This window comes from Diceros bicornis, chromosome 7 (genome assembly GCF_020826845.1).
Source record: "Diceros bicornis minor isolate mBicDic1 chromosome 7, mDicBic1.mat.cur, whole genome shotgun sequence".
Lineage (NCBI taxonomy): Eukaryota > Metazoa > Chordata > Mammalia > Perissodactyla > Rhinocerotidae > Diceros > Diceros bicornis.
In genome coordinates, this window is record NC_080746.1 from 49,626,355 (window position 1) to 49,641,098 (window position 14,744).

General features: G+C 37.5%; 1 long non-coding RNA gene across 1 annotated transcript in view; it reads left to right on the top strand.

Moving 5' to 3' along the window:
- Positions 1-14,744, top strand: part of LOC131408591 (uncharacterized) — a 143,119-nt gene that overhangs the window by 91,160 nt on the left and 37,215 nt on the right. The gene's annotated exons all lie outside the window — the stretch shown is intronic.

Genomic DNA, 14,744 nt, shown 5'->3' on the forward strand with positions numbered 1-14,744 from the left:
TTCTATTTCATATCTTCTCATATAAGTTTTCTCTTTTCTTATTGATTTAATAACATATAATTATTTTCTAACTCACTGTTAAAACAGCTATCATTATTATAATTTTTATGTGCCCATAAAATTCCCATAATTATAACTTTCATAATGAGTATAAAAACTGGCACTTAAATTGGTGCTTAATATAATATTTGATGAATTGAAATTCAAATTTTGCAAATATCATAACTTATATTAATATTTATTAATTGCTTTTTTTGTGGGTGTGAGGAAGATTGGCCCTGAGCTAACAACCGTTGCCAATCCTTCTCTTTTTTGCTTGAGGAAGATTGTCACTGAGCTAATATCTGTGTCAATCTTCCTGTACCTTATATACGGGATGCCTCGCAGCGTGGCTTGATGAGCAGTGTATAGGTCCGAGCCCGGGATCCAAACCTGCGCACCCTGGGCTGCTGAAGTGGAGCATGTGAACTTAACCCCACGGGCTGGCCCCTAATTGCTTTTTACAGAACAACATTCATTCCATAATAGTAGGAATAAGGTTACAGAGGCAGATCATAAATGAATGGTGAAGGGCTCTGAATACCAAGCTAAGAGATGATATTTTATTTTTCATTTGATGAAGAATAATCAAAAGCTTTGGAGGAAGCTTTGTGGCATGCATAAAGATAATTTGGGAAGATTTAATCCTTCACTAGAATCTAGGTAGAGAATAGAAGATAATTAAGCCTAAGTGGTAGAAATGGGATGGAAAGAAACTGATAAATGTGAATGGGGTGTTACAAAAGGGAATTTCATTCCTGCACTTATTAATTCAGGTTTTGGAAAAACAGTTATTGAGTTCCTAGTGTGTTCCTGGTGCTATGATTGGCATTGAGGCTACCCCAATGGTTAAAACATGTTCCTTGCCTTGCTTTAGAGTTGTGTGAAGTGGAGGTAATGTAAGTGTTTTAACAGAGGTTAAGACAAGGTGTTATTATGGGAGCAGGTAAGGGGACCATAAGACTGCAGTAGTGCTTATAAGTGCATCTACATATTTCTTTTGTTAAAATTTTGTTTGAACCTGAAGTTTTAAACTATTTTTCATTTCCAGAATTATGAGAGCATTTTAGTAAAATTTTATGCAGTCTATGCCTTTGCATCAGCAGATTTGAAATGAAAACAATAGTATCTAGCAGATACCATTTTGAAAGTACCCTCCCAGTGTGCAGTACGTAACCACCTCTCACGACATTAACATTGTTCTGAATGTGTGTGTGTGGGTGTTGTTTCATTTGTATCTCAATATCTCCAGTGTCTAGCAGAATGCCTGGCACATAGTAAGATGCTCAAAGAATGCCTATTGAAATGTCATCATTGAGTCAGTGCAACAATTGCCTGTTGTCATTCTTTGCTTTTCTTCTCTCCACATATTGAATAATGATATGTTTAAAAGAAACTTTTATGATTTAAAAATCCATTAGCAGCTCTACTGCCTCATTTAATTCTGCCCACCTTGGCCAAGGCTCAGGCCTTGAAAAACAAACCAGACCTTTTTCTATTTCCTTATATTTTGTTCATGTATCTCAGTTGCAAAATATTGGTCTCTGGCCAGCATTCATATGACAGCTTCCCATATGAATGTTAAACAGGCAAGATGATGCTCTATAATTACAGTGCTTGAAATGATTGGAAATAAATTGGCACTCCAATTATAGATGCATGAAAGAGGCACCAGTATATCACAGTCAGTCTATTAATTTCTAAAGTGGTTCAAGCCATCTAACTATTTCAGTGACATTCCTTATTCACAGCTGCAATGAATCACTCTGAATTGTGGTGCCTCCAAATTAATAAGCTGAAGGACAATTTTTTTTTTTTTACCTAAAATATCCCAGGTTATTGTCTCCTAAGGGAGGAGAAAAAGACAGGCAAGGAGCCAGGGACATGCTATTAAATTCTGTAATTCCGTATATAGGATTTGGAATAAGTGGAACAATAGGATTTTGAAAGGCTTTATTTTTATTCTTTCTTTTAGAAAGAATGTGAACATTTTTCCCCTCAATATACTTGAACTAAAACCATAAACTTTTCCAAAGCTGTCAAAATTAAATTATAAAAGTGGCATTCTTTAGTGTTTAATTTTTGGCCTCTGTATGGATGTCTATTTGAGTTGGTCGGACCTAAAACACCACCTTTCACATAAAAGCAATCTAAGAAATATCCTAAATGTTTCTAAAAATATCTCTTTAAAGGCCATTAAACTATATCTTACTTTTAGGTTGAAATTACCATCTACATGCTTTCAGAAGTTTCTCTAGATAACTGATTGACTGACTGCTGTCCATGAGTTTCACTAAAAGATGACAGTCATTTGATTCTGAGAACTAACCTCTGTTAGTGTTGTCTTTTCAGGTTAGAGGGGTAAGAATCTAGGGGCATGCTCAATCCAGCCATTAAAATAAGCAAATCTATAATTGACCAATAGACACTAAGCTCTTCCATTGTGTGATGGATTCCTTATGGGTAAGAGCTACACTATTCATACATGGTGCAGGTACCTGACATGTAGGAAGCATTGAATAGATATTTATTGAGGGAACATTATTGACTATGGCCAAAATATAGTTTAATTATCTATGAATTTAAAATATATGTAAAGAAAGTAGAGGAATATTTTGGAGAAAAGGTGATATGACAGTTAACTTCAGATAGCATATTTTATTTTCTAAAATTAAATGTTTATCATGTAAAAAATACATCAAAGTGTTGTTATAAAAATAAAATATTACAGATAAGAATAAGTTCTTCTGGTATCATTTATATGAGAGAGAGTTTCTCATGGTGAAAAATTATTGTAGAAATTCTTATTTTACTACAGAACTTACTGTAGAACTTTTTCTATCAAAAGTCTTCTAAAGACATTTATTCTTTTTTGTTAACATTTGTTACATAAAATTTCAAACTTATTCATAAGTAAAGAAAATATATTTTGAGCCTCCATGTGTCCATCAACCATTTCAACAGTCATCGATACATAATCAGTATAGTTTCGTGTATTCCACCACCCCCTTTTTGCCCTCCCCCATTGTATTATTTTGAAGTACTTCCCAGCATTATATTATTTCATCTATAGATACTTCAGCATGAATCTCTATGACAAGGACTTTAAAACATAACCACAGTACTATTATCATAAATAAAAATTAACAATTCCTTAAAATCATTTTGTATAGTCAGTGTTCATATTTCTCAGATACTCGTATTTATTTTCTTTTCTTCTTTTTCAAGTTGATTTGTTTGAACCAGGATTCAAAGAAAGTCAACATTTCTGATACATCTGTTCTGATTGGTGCTTATTCTTGGTATCTTCCCTCTCTATTTCCTTCTCTCCTTCCATCCCTCCCTCTCTTCCTAGCTAACCTATTTTCCTTCCCTTCATCATTTACTATGGGGCAGATGACAGATATGAGAGGTTTCAGGTACCCAAAGATAAATAGATCTATTACATTAAGGTCTGGGGTCTGGGTTCCTGTAAGGGTATCATCTCCTCCCACTAGTTCATCCACTAGTCCCAAATACTTTCAAGATCATGAGCTTATATTCTATTCCTCTTGCCCAGAAGTTTTTACCAACATGGACTTGTCTATTCTTTTCAACCTTTGAGGCCTGTTTCAGACGTCACTTGCTTTAGGAAGACTTCCTTGATTAACTAAATAAAATTCATTTTTTTTCCTTTTGTGTAGCTATTTGCATACGCCATAATTTAGCACTTGTGTAAGTTTGTCTTGTTTTGCTGTTATTTGTGTCATCTCCATCATTAGATGGAAAAATTCTTGAGTGCAAAGTGTGAATCCCATATTATTTAAACCTGTGTTGGGGTTTACAATCTGTTAATCAGATCAATAAAAATACTTTCAGTCTGTCTTTGTACCAAATAATGTGCAGCCTCAAAGAAGAAGTGTAGCACCTAGCACAAGGCCTTGCACTTAGTGAGGGTTCAAGTGTTTGTAGAATTGAAGTAAATCAGATGACATATTTCAGAAGTTGTACGTGGTTTTCAAACTAAAACTATAATATAGTACAGTAGTCTCTTTTAGAATGTAACATTTTTATTTAGGGCTTGCTAAGGATAACTTCAAATAAGAAAGAACACTGTCTTAATGATAACATAGCTAATTTGGTCAAAATGGCCAAAAAAGGTGAAATAAGCAACCAAAACCTTCTCTGCTTTTTCACGACATCACCCTCCAACCCCCACATAACTGTGACTCTTCCAGATGAGTGGCTATACCTGAACCATTAGCTAGCACAATGCCTAGCATAGAGTAGGTGTTAAATAAATGTTTCATAAACTGCCAAACTGTGAAAAATAAGAAGGATAAAAATGTTGAAAAGGTCAGAGAAGTCTAAGGAATTTACTGCTATTGTACAGACCCTGATTTTTTATTTGAGGCAAAACATGTGAAGCCATTTAATACAAAGAAAGATTTAAACCAACAGGTTTTTCTTCTAACAATTACATTTTAAAGAGACCAAGATGGAAGAGGGAAAGCTCATGAAGGAGGTTTATGTTCATTAAAGATTCATTCCATTTCAGAGTTTGATGGACTATGGACTGTATGTGCCATATTTTACAGCACAAGACCACGTTTCTGACTGGGCCATTTCCTTGGGAAATTTTAATGAGTCTTTTAAACTGTAGCTGAAGCAATCCTGCAAAGGAAAAACAACAAGGACCAATGTCATTTTTTCTGGCCATATATCTTGTTTTTTAAAATAGACCACACATTTCTAAAGGTAATGTAGATATCATATGGGGAGATTTGAGACAAAGTCCCAGTTAAATGCCTAACTAGTTTCCCGATCTTGAATATTCCCGATAGTTAACACTCTTGAGCTCTGCACTGGTACTTTATTTCTTATTTAATCTTCATTAAAATCCTATGAGATAGGTACTATTATTATCCTAACTTTGCAGATGAGGAAACTGAAACTTAGTTAAGGCATTTGCCTAGGATCACAGTTATAAGTAATGAACCAAGGGCTCTAACACAGTTAATCTCATTCTGAAGTCCATGTTCTCACTCTGAGATGTCGAGAGAGGGCCTGTGTTGGAATCACTGATCTCTAAGGGCTGTCTACCTACTTGCTAGTGTCTCTGATTATTTTTAAATCTTTCCTTGATGCCCAGGTGTCTTGACGCATATGATAGGTGTTATGGAATCTCTAGAATCCAGGACCTCAGTCCACATAATATTAGAAAGAGACCCTTTCTCCTTGAGGTTTGATTAGAATGTAGTTGTCAAAGGTTGACTGTGTCTTTGATTTGAGAAAATAGATAGGAGACAGGTTTTGCGAAGTGAGTGTGGGTATCTCATTTTGAATGAAGGAAGTTTACAAGGAACTAAGAGAAGACTTCGGAAATGCTTGAAAAGAAAGAAAAAAGAATAAATCCAAGATCAAAGAAGAAATCAAATGCATTTTAGGGTGAGGTGAGAGGAGTGGGTGCTGTCTATCTATGTCAGGGGAGGATGGTTTGGAGCGGGATGTAGGAGATATAAACCATCAACTTGTCCATATTTGTATTTTGGACTTGCCAAGGTATATATCTCCAGGGATATAATAATAACCTTCAGCTGTCATGAAGAAAAGAGACTTTACCTTTTTGTGTTTCTCTGGACTCAATTAAAGGAAGTGCTTTTTGAACATTTATGCTCTCTGAAATTGAGATGAGCTCCCTTTGGGAGGGGATGGGTTACCTGTTCCTGGTTGTTTGAAAATAAGCTACAGGGATGCTGCAGAGAGAGTTGAAATTTCAGGAAAGGGGTTAAGGACCAGAGGATATCCTAAACCTAGTAAAATTTTATGATTCTTTGTCAGAGGAGGACCTTTGCTTAATAAATTTCATGCTCTGAAAAAAATGTGTATAATAACTTCTTTCACTTTGGGATTGAATTTTTAAAACATTTTTGCTTGAAATTGGTTCAGTTTAAGACTTCTACTTCTGAATAAGTTTTCTCTTCTCTGACTAAATATTGATTATCTTTTCTTTCTACCTTCTTTGGTTTTTGACCATAGCAATTCTCTCAACAATATTAAAAAGTTTATTATTGAGAACTGACAGTCTTTTTTGCTAGTAGTTGAAAAGATGTAGTGGTGAAAATGACAGTTCATGTAGCATATCGGTTAGCAGAGTACAATTCTAATAGTTCTTTGAAATCCGCTAAATTATCTCAGAATAAGATAATTTAACAGGCATATTCAACCAGGTTTGCAGGGATTCAAGAAGCCTGCAGTGGGGCAGGGAGCTTGTGGTTTCTTTATTTCATCAACTTTCTCTTTTGCTTCCCACCACACCCCCCACATCCCCTCATTGGGCTGGTCTGGCTTCTCCAGGGTTAGAGGGGATTGGGAAGGGGACAGAGGTAAAGGCAGAAAGCTTTATCTGGTTTGTGTAATTATAGAATTGTATCGATGACAGTAGCAGTCTGGGTCTAACTGAGAGATAGAAACTACACAGTAGGTTGAACAGGGAAAATTTAATATAAAGAATTATTAAGTATGATAAAAGAGTAGCTATAAGGTATAAGGAAAGTATATGGCACTCTAGGGCTGAGGGAGAGTACCCAAAGTATGACAGATTGCATTCTTCTTGCAGGAGAAGGAATGGTTCAGCCTACTGGATAGCAGAGAAGTTTCCTGGTTTGGTCAGTCTGGAGCTGATGGGGAGTTGCTGGCAGGTAATAGGCGACCTCCTGGAGTGCAAGCAGGATGGGAGGAGATCAACAACCAGGGGTGTGGGCTTGTAGAGGGAGTCCCAGTGCAGGTGTAGGTGGGAGGCCTTTAGAGCGTGTGGGCTGAGTGGGGCTCTGGTGTACAGCTGGAGAGGGCTGCGGAAAGGTCATGCTGGTGATGCTACACGGTCACTGAGGGACTGCATTGTGGGCTCATGAATGCGGGGGCGGTGCTCTACTAGATGACCTCACACCCATGCCTCCCACCCCTGACCCTTGGTGGGAACTGCAGGACACCCTCTTCCTCCTGCAGTGTCCTTCCAGCACCCTCTACCGAGAAAGCTTAACATTGTTCTCACTTTAAAGGAGAAATGCTTCAAGGAATTTTGTTTTTCATCACGGAGCCTATATTGAAGGGTGCATTCAGGGCTAAGAGACAGGGAAAAAACTGATAACTGACACAGTGACGTATGTTGTAGAAGATGCTAAATAGTGATTCTGTTTTTTCTTATAATGTGTGTTCTTTGGAGAGTCCCACCTGCTGTCTCTTGCCTCTTCATGCTGGTTGTTTATGACTCCCCTTTTGGCCCTCTGCCTTTCAGCATTTTACCTCTCTGCTGTGTCACGTCTCTTCTCAGTGGGGACACCGAAGCCTGGCTCTCATCTAATACCTTTGGTCCTATTTTCTGGGGAAAGTAGATCCTCTGCCCTACTTCCACAGGAATCCCTGATCCTACATTTCAGGAGAAATGTAGATCCCTTTTTTAGCCTCATACGTTCAGACTTTCCAGGCTGAGTCCGATACCAATCCTTAGCTCCTTAAAATTCCAGAATAACTGTCACGTCCTCTGTCATGGAAGTCCCCTCATTTTGGAGAAGCATCCTCCTTTCCATCCTTGTAGTCCCCCACCCACCTTTGCCCCCAACACACACACAACACCGACAACTCTCTCCAAACATTCATTTACTTGCTCTCATTCTCTTCAATCTTCCTGTGATGTAGCTTGGATGGGCATGATAGGTGAATGCTAGCGGAACCAATATCATAATCCCATAGCATGTCCTGCATATGGAGTCTACTATCTCCCCAGGAGGTGTGTGCAGGACCTTGGCCTTGAAATTTTCCCTAGCTTTGAGGTCTTAAGCAATAATGGGATGAAGGAAAAGTCATTTGATGATTTGACGAAAGATATTATTTCCATATGCTCTCATTGTCACTGTTCTCACCTTCATGTCTCTGTGGTTGAAAGCTCCAATTTTTATTTTCTTCTCACAAATCTCACAGATGGGGCCCATTGCTTTATCAACTCTAATACTTGCACATTTCCCTCACATTTTTATGGGTGTTTCTACTTTATTTTTAAATTTATGACCCCACAAGCTCAGGTTTTTTTCCTTAAACTTTCCCTTGAAGAAATCAATCACCACTCATTTTATTGTCCCAGCGGACAATAACCACAGATACATCAGAGAACATGATCAATGACAATACAGAGTAACTTCTGCCGACCAGCCCAGGGAAATTTCCCCCAAATTCCATTGGGGAAAATGCCCAATGTACAGATTACCTTCAAAGTCGCTGGAACAATTCCCTTAACCTTCCCCCATGTATCTTGTAGGTGAGTGACAGGCAAATGCTGGCAGGCTGATTTTATAATGTTTCAGTGTGTCCTATCACCTCACTTTAAGGTAAGGGGTGCTTGGCATTCTTGAGTTTTTTTTCTATTTTCCAAGTGACTGGAACAATTCTCAGTTGTTTTCATAGTGGTAAAATAATGACTACTGATTTGGAAATTTTTAATAACAAAATTTTTATGTTACATTCACAAAGAGCTGGATGACCATATTGCTAAGTGGGCTGCAGGATATTTGAATACCAGAGAAGGACTCTCTGGTCATCACAGAGACTGTTATTTACATTTTATGTTCAGAACATGGCTGGTCAGTGGACGGCACTGGAGCTGTCACGCCATCTGTGGCTTGCCTCAAAAACCTATTTGGAGGCTTATGTTGCAGATCCCATACCACCCACACAGTAGGGGCCTTGCTAATTTGCCAAATTTGTGCCCCGGATTTTATTACAACCTCTACATTGGGGAGTAAGAAATGTTGATCATTGCAAGCAGGAAAAACAAAAGGTTTTATTGAGTTTATGATTAAAACTTCTTGTATCACCTCCCCATTTAATGCACCATTCACCTAAAACAACAAATTCTATTTTCTCTGACAAAAATGTGGTATTTCTCAGTCACCATTTGAAGAAAAATAATGTAAAACTTTTTATTTTCTTCCTTCTTGGGGTCTCTGAGTAGCCAAAAAATAGTATGAAAATCCAGAAATAGGATGAAAATACAAGAACTAAGACAAAGGCCGTTGTACTTCACAGTTTAGGTACAGGCTGATTATAAATGAAAGGTACACACCCAAAATATCTCTTCCTCATAAAAAGCAGAAGCCTCTGGACTTTCAGAAGGGAGGGCATTACCTTGGTTCATTCATCGTTGCCCACAATCTGGCCTGCAGTTTCCCTAATTCCAGTTGTGTGTTCTTGTATACTGTGTTGCCTCTTATTGAACACATTTGGAATTTCTTCCTCTTCTCTTCTCCGTTACACTCTTTTTTAGGTTCTAATAGATGGATTGGAGGGTCTCTGACAGCCCTTCTTCTGTGAAGCCCACCCCTGTCTCCCAGGCAGAGGTTGATGATCTAGCTTCTCCCTCTACTCTGACAAAACTCTTTTTATTCTTTTGTTTTAGAACCTGCTATATTGACCAATTTATCTATCTATCTATCTATCTATCTATCTATCTATCTATCTATCATCTATCTACCTATAATAATCTATCATCTATTTCTTACTTATTGAAATGTAAGCTCATCTAATATAGGACCTGTATTTGATTAATCTTCTTGCCCTACAGTACCTGGTACACAGTAGGTGCTCAAATAACAGAATAATGAAAGGATTTCTGAGCAATGAATTCAGTTCTGAACACTGAATATTTTCAAGGGAAGTTGTAGGTTGTTTGGTTTCTTTTTTCTTTAGCCTTTGTGGTTTCATTAACCAAACAGTTGGTTCTGGCTGCTGTCAAACTCTTTGAAGCAGGGACAGGAAATTTCAAAACAGTGCTGTGTACACAGAGCACAGATGCTCTTCAGTGTTTTTTAGCTCAAGTCCCTTCTTTTCAAGGCCACAGACATTTGCCAAGTTAGGAGGAAGCCAACAAAACAAAACAGGAGGCAAGGCATGTGTCCACTCTGTAGCAGATTCCCTGATTCATGTGGTCAAGCAAAAACAAATGTCTTGGGTATCTACTGTTTACCAGGCACTGGGCAAAGAGTCTACCTGAATGAATCATATGATACCTTGCCATCACTGGGGAAGTAGCTATGGGGGTGGCGTGGGGGAGGCTAAGATAACGATGCTTGTTTGTAGTGGGTTATTGGGATGGAGGTGGATTGATTTGGATATCTCTGTGAGCAGAAACTGAAGTAAAGAAAGTATTCATTCTTCTGCCATTGCCTTAATTCAGATCCTCTTCCTCTCTTCACAGACTTATCTTTCTGTGTCTACGCTCACTTCACTTATACCGTCTTGCACACAGCAGCAAGGATTATATTTCCTTAGCATGACTTATAGAGCTCTCTATTGTTTGGTTTCTTCTTGCCTCTTCAGCCTTATCTCTGCCTTGTATATTGTGATAATTTTTATGTCTATTTGTATTTGTTCTTATCTTGAGTACAGAGACTGTATCTCATTTACCTTTTTCTCCTTAGCTACAAGCATAATGTCTGATATGTAACAGAAGCTCAACAAATGTAAGCACATTGGTTTATTGAGGTCAGGGACCACGCCTTATACATTTCTATCTCTAACTCTTACCACACTTCCTAGTATCTTGTGAGTGTTTAAGCAATTTTGTTTAAATGACCTGAACTGAAATTGGACCTTTCCCAGCAATAAATGTTTGTTAACTAATTAGTTACTTACTTTTTCTGAATGTGACACCTGTCCTCCATTGCTTCCCCCAGTCGTCTTCAGTGTGTGGTAAGTTCACTCCACTAGCTGAGATAGCATCCCTAGGCCTGATCTTCCTTGGCCCCTCTCCAGTAAGGTCAACGTTTGTTTCCTAGATTTACATTGTTTGATATCTAACTATTCTAACCATGAGTTTGAAAGTTCAATTCAGATTAATTAAATTTAACACCCATGTATTCATTAATTAAATACATAATATTAGGTTGAACTATATAAATTTTCTAATTTTTGACTACTCTTGACTTACAAAAATGGTAACTTTATTATGATGGGTAAAGAGAATGTGGTCTTTCTTCACATAATATTAGGTTGAACTATATAAATTTTCTAATTTTTGACTACTCTTGACTTACAAAAATGGTAACTTTATTACAATAGGTAAAGAGAATTTGGTCTTTCTTAAACTTTTCTATCTCTGTTCTACTGGTAATCTGATAAGGGTAGGAAGTCAGCACTATTGCTTGTGATAAAAATGACTGACCACTGCAATTAATATTGAAGGAACTATTTTAGATTCCACATATAAGTGAGATCACGCAGTACATGTCTTTCTGTGTCTGGCCTATTTCACTTAGCGTAATGTTCTTTGGATCCATTCACGTTGTTGCAAATAGCAGGATTTTCTTCTTTTTTAAGGATGGATTATATTCCATTGTATGTATATACCACATTTTCTTTATCCATTCATCCATTGATGGATGTTTAGGTTGTTTCCATAACTTGGCTATTGTGAATAATACTGCAATGAACATGGGAGTACAGATATTTCTTTGAGATTCTGATTTCAATTCTTTTGGATATATTCCTGGAAATGGGATTGCTGGATCAAATGGTAACTCTGTTTTTTATTTTTTTGAGGACTCTCCATATTGATTTCCATAGCCACTGCACTAATTTACATCCCCACCAACAAAGCAAAAGGGTTCCCTCTTCTCCACATCTTTGACAACACTGTTGTCCTTTGTTTTTTTGATAACAGCTATCCCAACAGATGTGAGGTGATATCTCATTGTGGTTTTGGTTTGCTTTTCCTGATGATTAGTGATGTTGAACATCCTTTCGTACACATGTTGGCCACTTGTATGTCACCTTTAGAGAAATGTCTATTCCGGTCCTTTCCTCATTTTTAAAGTCATGTTATTTATTTTTTTACTATTGAGTTATAGGAGTTTTTTATATTTTTGGTTTATTAACCCCTTATTAGATATGTGGTCTGCAAGTATTTTCTCCCATTTTGTGAAAAGGTTGCCTTTTCATTTTGTTAATTGTTTTCTTTGCTGTGCAGAAGCTTTTTAGTTTGATGTAGTCCCACTTGTCTATTTTGCTTTTGTTGCCTGTGCCTTTGGTGACATATCCGAGAAATCATTGTCCAGTACAACGTCTAGAAGATTTTCTCTATGTTTTCCTCTAAAAGTTATATTGTTTCAGGTTTTACATTTAAGTCTTTAATCCATTTTGAGCTGATTTTTGTGTATGGTGTTAGAGAAGAGTCCAATTCATTCTCTTGCATATGGATATCCAGTTTTCCCAACACGACTTCTTGAAGAGACTATCTTTTCCTTATTGTGCCTTCTTGGCACCCGTGTCGAAGATCAGTTGACTGTATACCCATGGGTTTATTTCTGGGGTCTCTATTCTATTCCGTTAGTCTATACGTCTGTTTTATGCCAGTACCATACTGTTTTGATTACTTTGGCCTTGAAATATTTTTTGAAAATCAGGAAGTGTGATAACTCCAGCTTTGTTCTTCTTGCTCAAAGTTGCTTTGGCTATTCAGGGTCTTCTGTGGTTCCAAATAAATTTGGAACATCTATAACAAATGTCATTGAGGTTTTGCTAGGGGTTGCGTTGAGTCTATAGACCTAAAATGGCCAAACGCATAGAAGCAGACTGTACAATGCTGGTTGCCAGGGTCTGAGGGGAGAGTGAATTGGAGAGGTTTTGGTCAAAGGATACAAAGTTTCAGTTATGCAAGATAAATAAGTTCTGGAAATCTACCGTACAATATAGGGCTTATGATAAACAATACTATATTGTCCATTTAAAAATTTGCTAAGAGTGTAGATCTTATGTTATGTGTTTTTACCATGAAAAGAAAAAAAGCACAAAGGAGGCAAGAGAAAAATTTGGAGGCCATAGATAAATTTGTGGCGTTGCTTGTGATGATGGTTTCATGGGTATATACTTATCTCTAATCACATCAAGTTGTATACATTAAATATTTACGGTCTTCTGTATGTCAGTCATACCTCAATAAAGTTGTTTAAAAACAAAGATTTAAGAAACTATGTATGAATTATAGATACCTTATGGGAATGTGATACCTCAGACTTCCCAAGTGTAGTAACTCTTGTAACTGTCACGTCGCTTGCAGGGAGCACGGCAGCTATGCTTATGAATTTGCTACAAGAGCTATCGACTTCTGTGGGAAGGGAGGCTTCTGAGCCACTTTGGTTCCCGCAACGCCTGTGATAGACAGCTTCTAAAACGGATCCCAATGCTGTCTTACTCCTGGTGTTCATGCCCTGTGTAATTCCTTCCCCTTAAACGTGGCCTGGATCCAGTAAATCACCTCTAACAAATAGAATATAGCAAAAGTGATGAAATGTCAATTCCAAGATTAGACTACAAAAAGACCCTGGTTTTCTTCTTGTTCATCCTCTCTTGCTTGCTTACTCTGATGGAAACCTGATGCTATATTGTGAGCTCATCTCCTGTGGAGAGGCCCACATAGCCAGGAACTGAGGGAGACATCTGGCCACTAGCCAGAAAGGAACCGAAGCCTTCAGTGCAAAAGCCTGCGAGGAACTGACCTTGGCTAATCACCAAGTCAATGTGCTTGTAAGAGAATCTTCCCCAAGTCAAGTCTTGAGATGACTGCGTTACAGCCTTGATTACAGCCTCATGAGAAATCCTGAGCCAGAAGACCGAGCTAAGCTGTACCCAGATTCCTGACCTACAGAAACTATGAGATTTAAAAAGGGAGTTTGTTGTTTTAAGCCAGCAAATTTTGGAGGCAATTTGTTATATATCAGTAGATAACTAATAAACCTGTCTGATGTGAGTTTCATCTCATTGCATCTGAACAGTCACCCGAGAAGTAGATATCTCCCAGAGAGCTGTGTGTACTGTTGTGCTAGATCACTCTAGGGATTCTTGCTTAAAAGGAATGCTTGATGTTGTCCTGCTGGCAAGTGGTGGTTTCTGTTCTATATCCTACAGATGCCAAAATATATATAGCCTATGGTAGTCTTGTGAGTCAGAATTTTAGTTGTACTATGGAGATCTCTAATGATAGTTGCAGACATGTAGTTAAACATAATATGTTCCAAATACTGACTAGAAACTGGAAATAGAATTATAGAGACACTCTATGATAACAAGGAAAATAGACATGTAAACAAGTAAAATATGAAATTAGATCTTATAATTTATTAAATGCCTATACTATCTTAGGTTTAGTCCTTGGAACTTGGGAAGATGTCTAGCACATATATTATCCCTAATTATCACTATAGTTACTACAAGGTAGATATTATCACCATTTAACAGGTTGGAAAACTGAACATAAGAGAAATTAGTTGGTTCAATCAGTATCACAAACCTAAAAGGTGGCAGATCTGGGATTGAATCCTAGATCTTCGTAAATTAAAAGTCTGTCCGTTTTAACTACCACACATCAAGCACTGAGACATCATGGAGGATAGAGATATTCAGTGTATATGGTAGGTTGGTAGGTTGGAGTGAGCTCTGAAGGAAGAAGAGTTTGTCAAACAGACAGCACAAGATTTTCCACAGCTGTAGACTAGCACAGTCATAACTGAGACTGTAGTGTTTTTGGAGAGCTATACTTCATTTCTTCACTGGCCAAGCTACCATGTCTTTTTCATCATGTCCGCATGTGTTACTTGAGTGTATTAATTTAAATACTTCTCAACCTTAGCAATATTTACCACATCTTTCTTCTGGGAATGTTTCATTCTGCCTTTGGT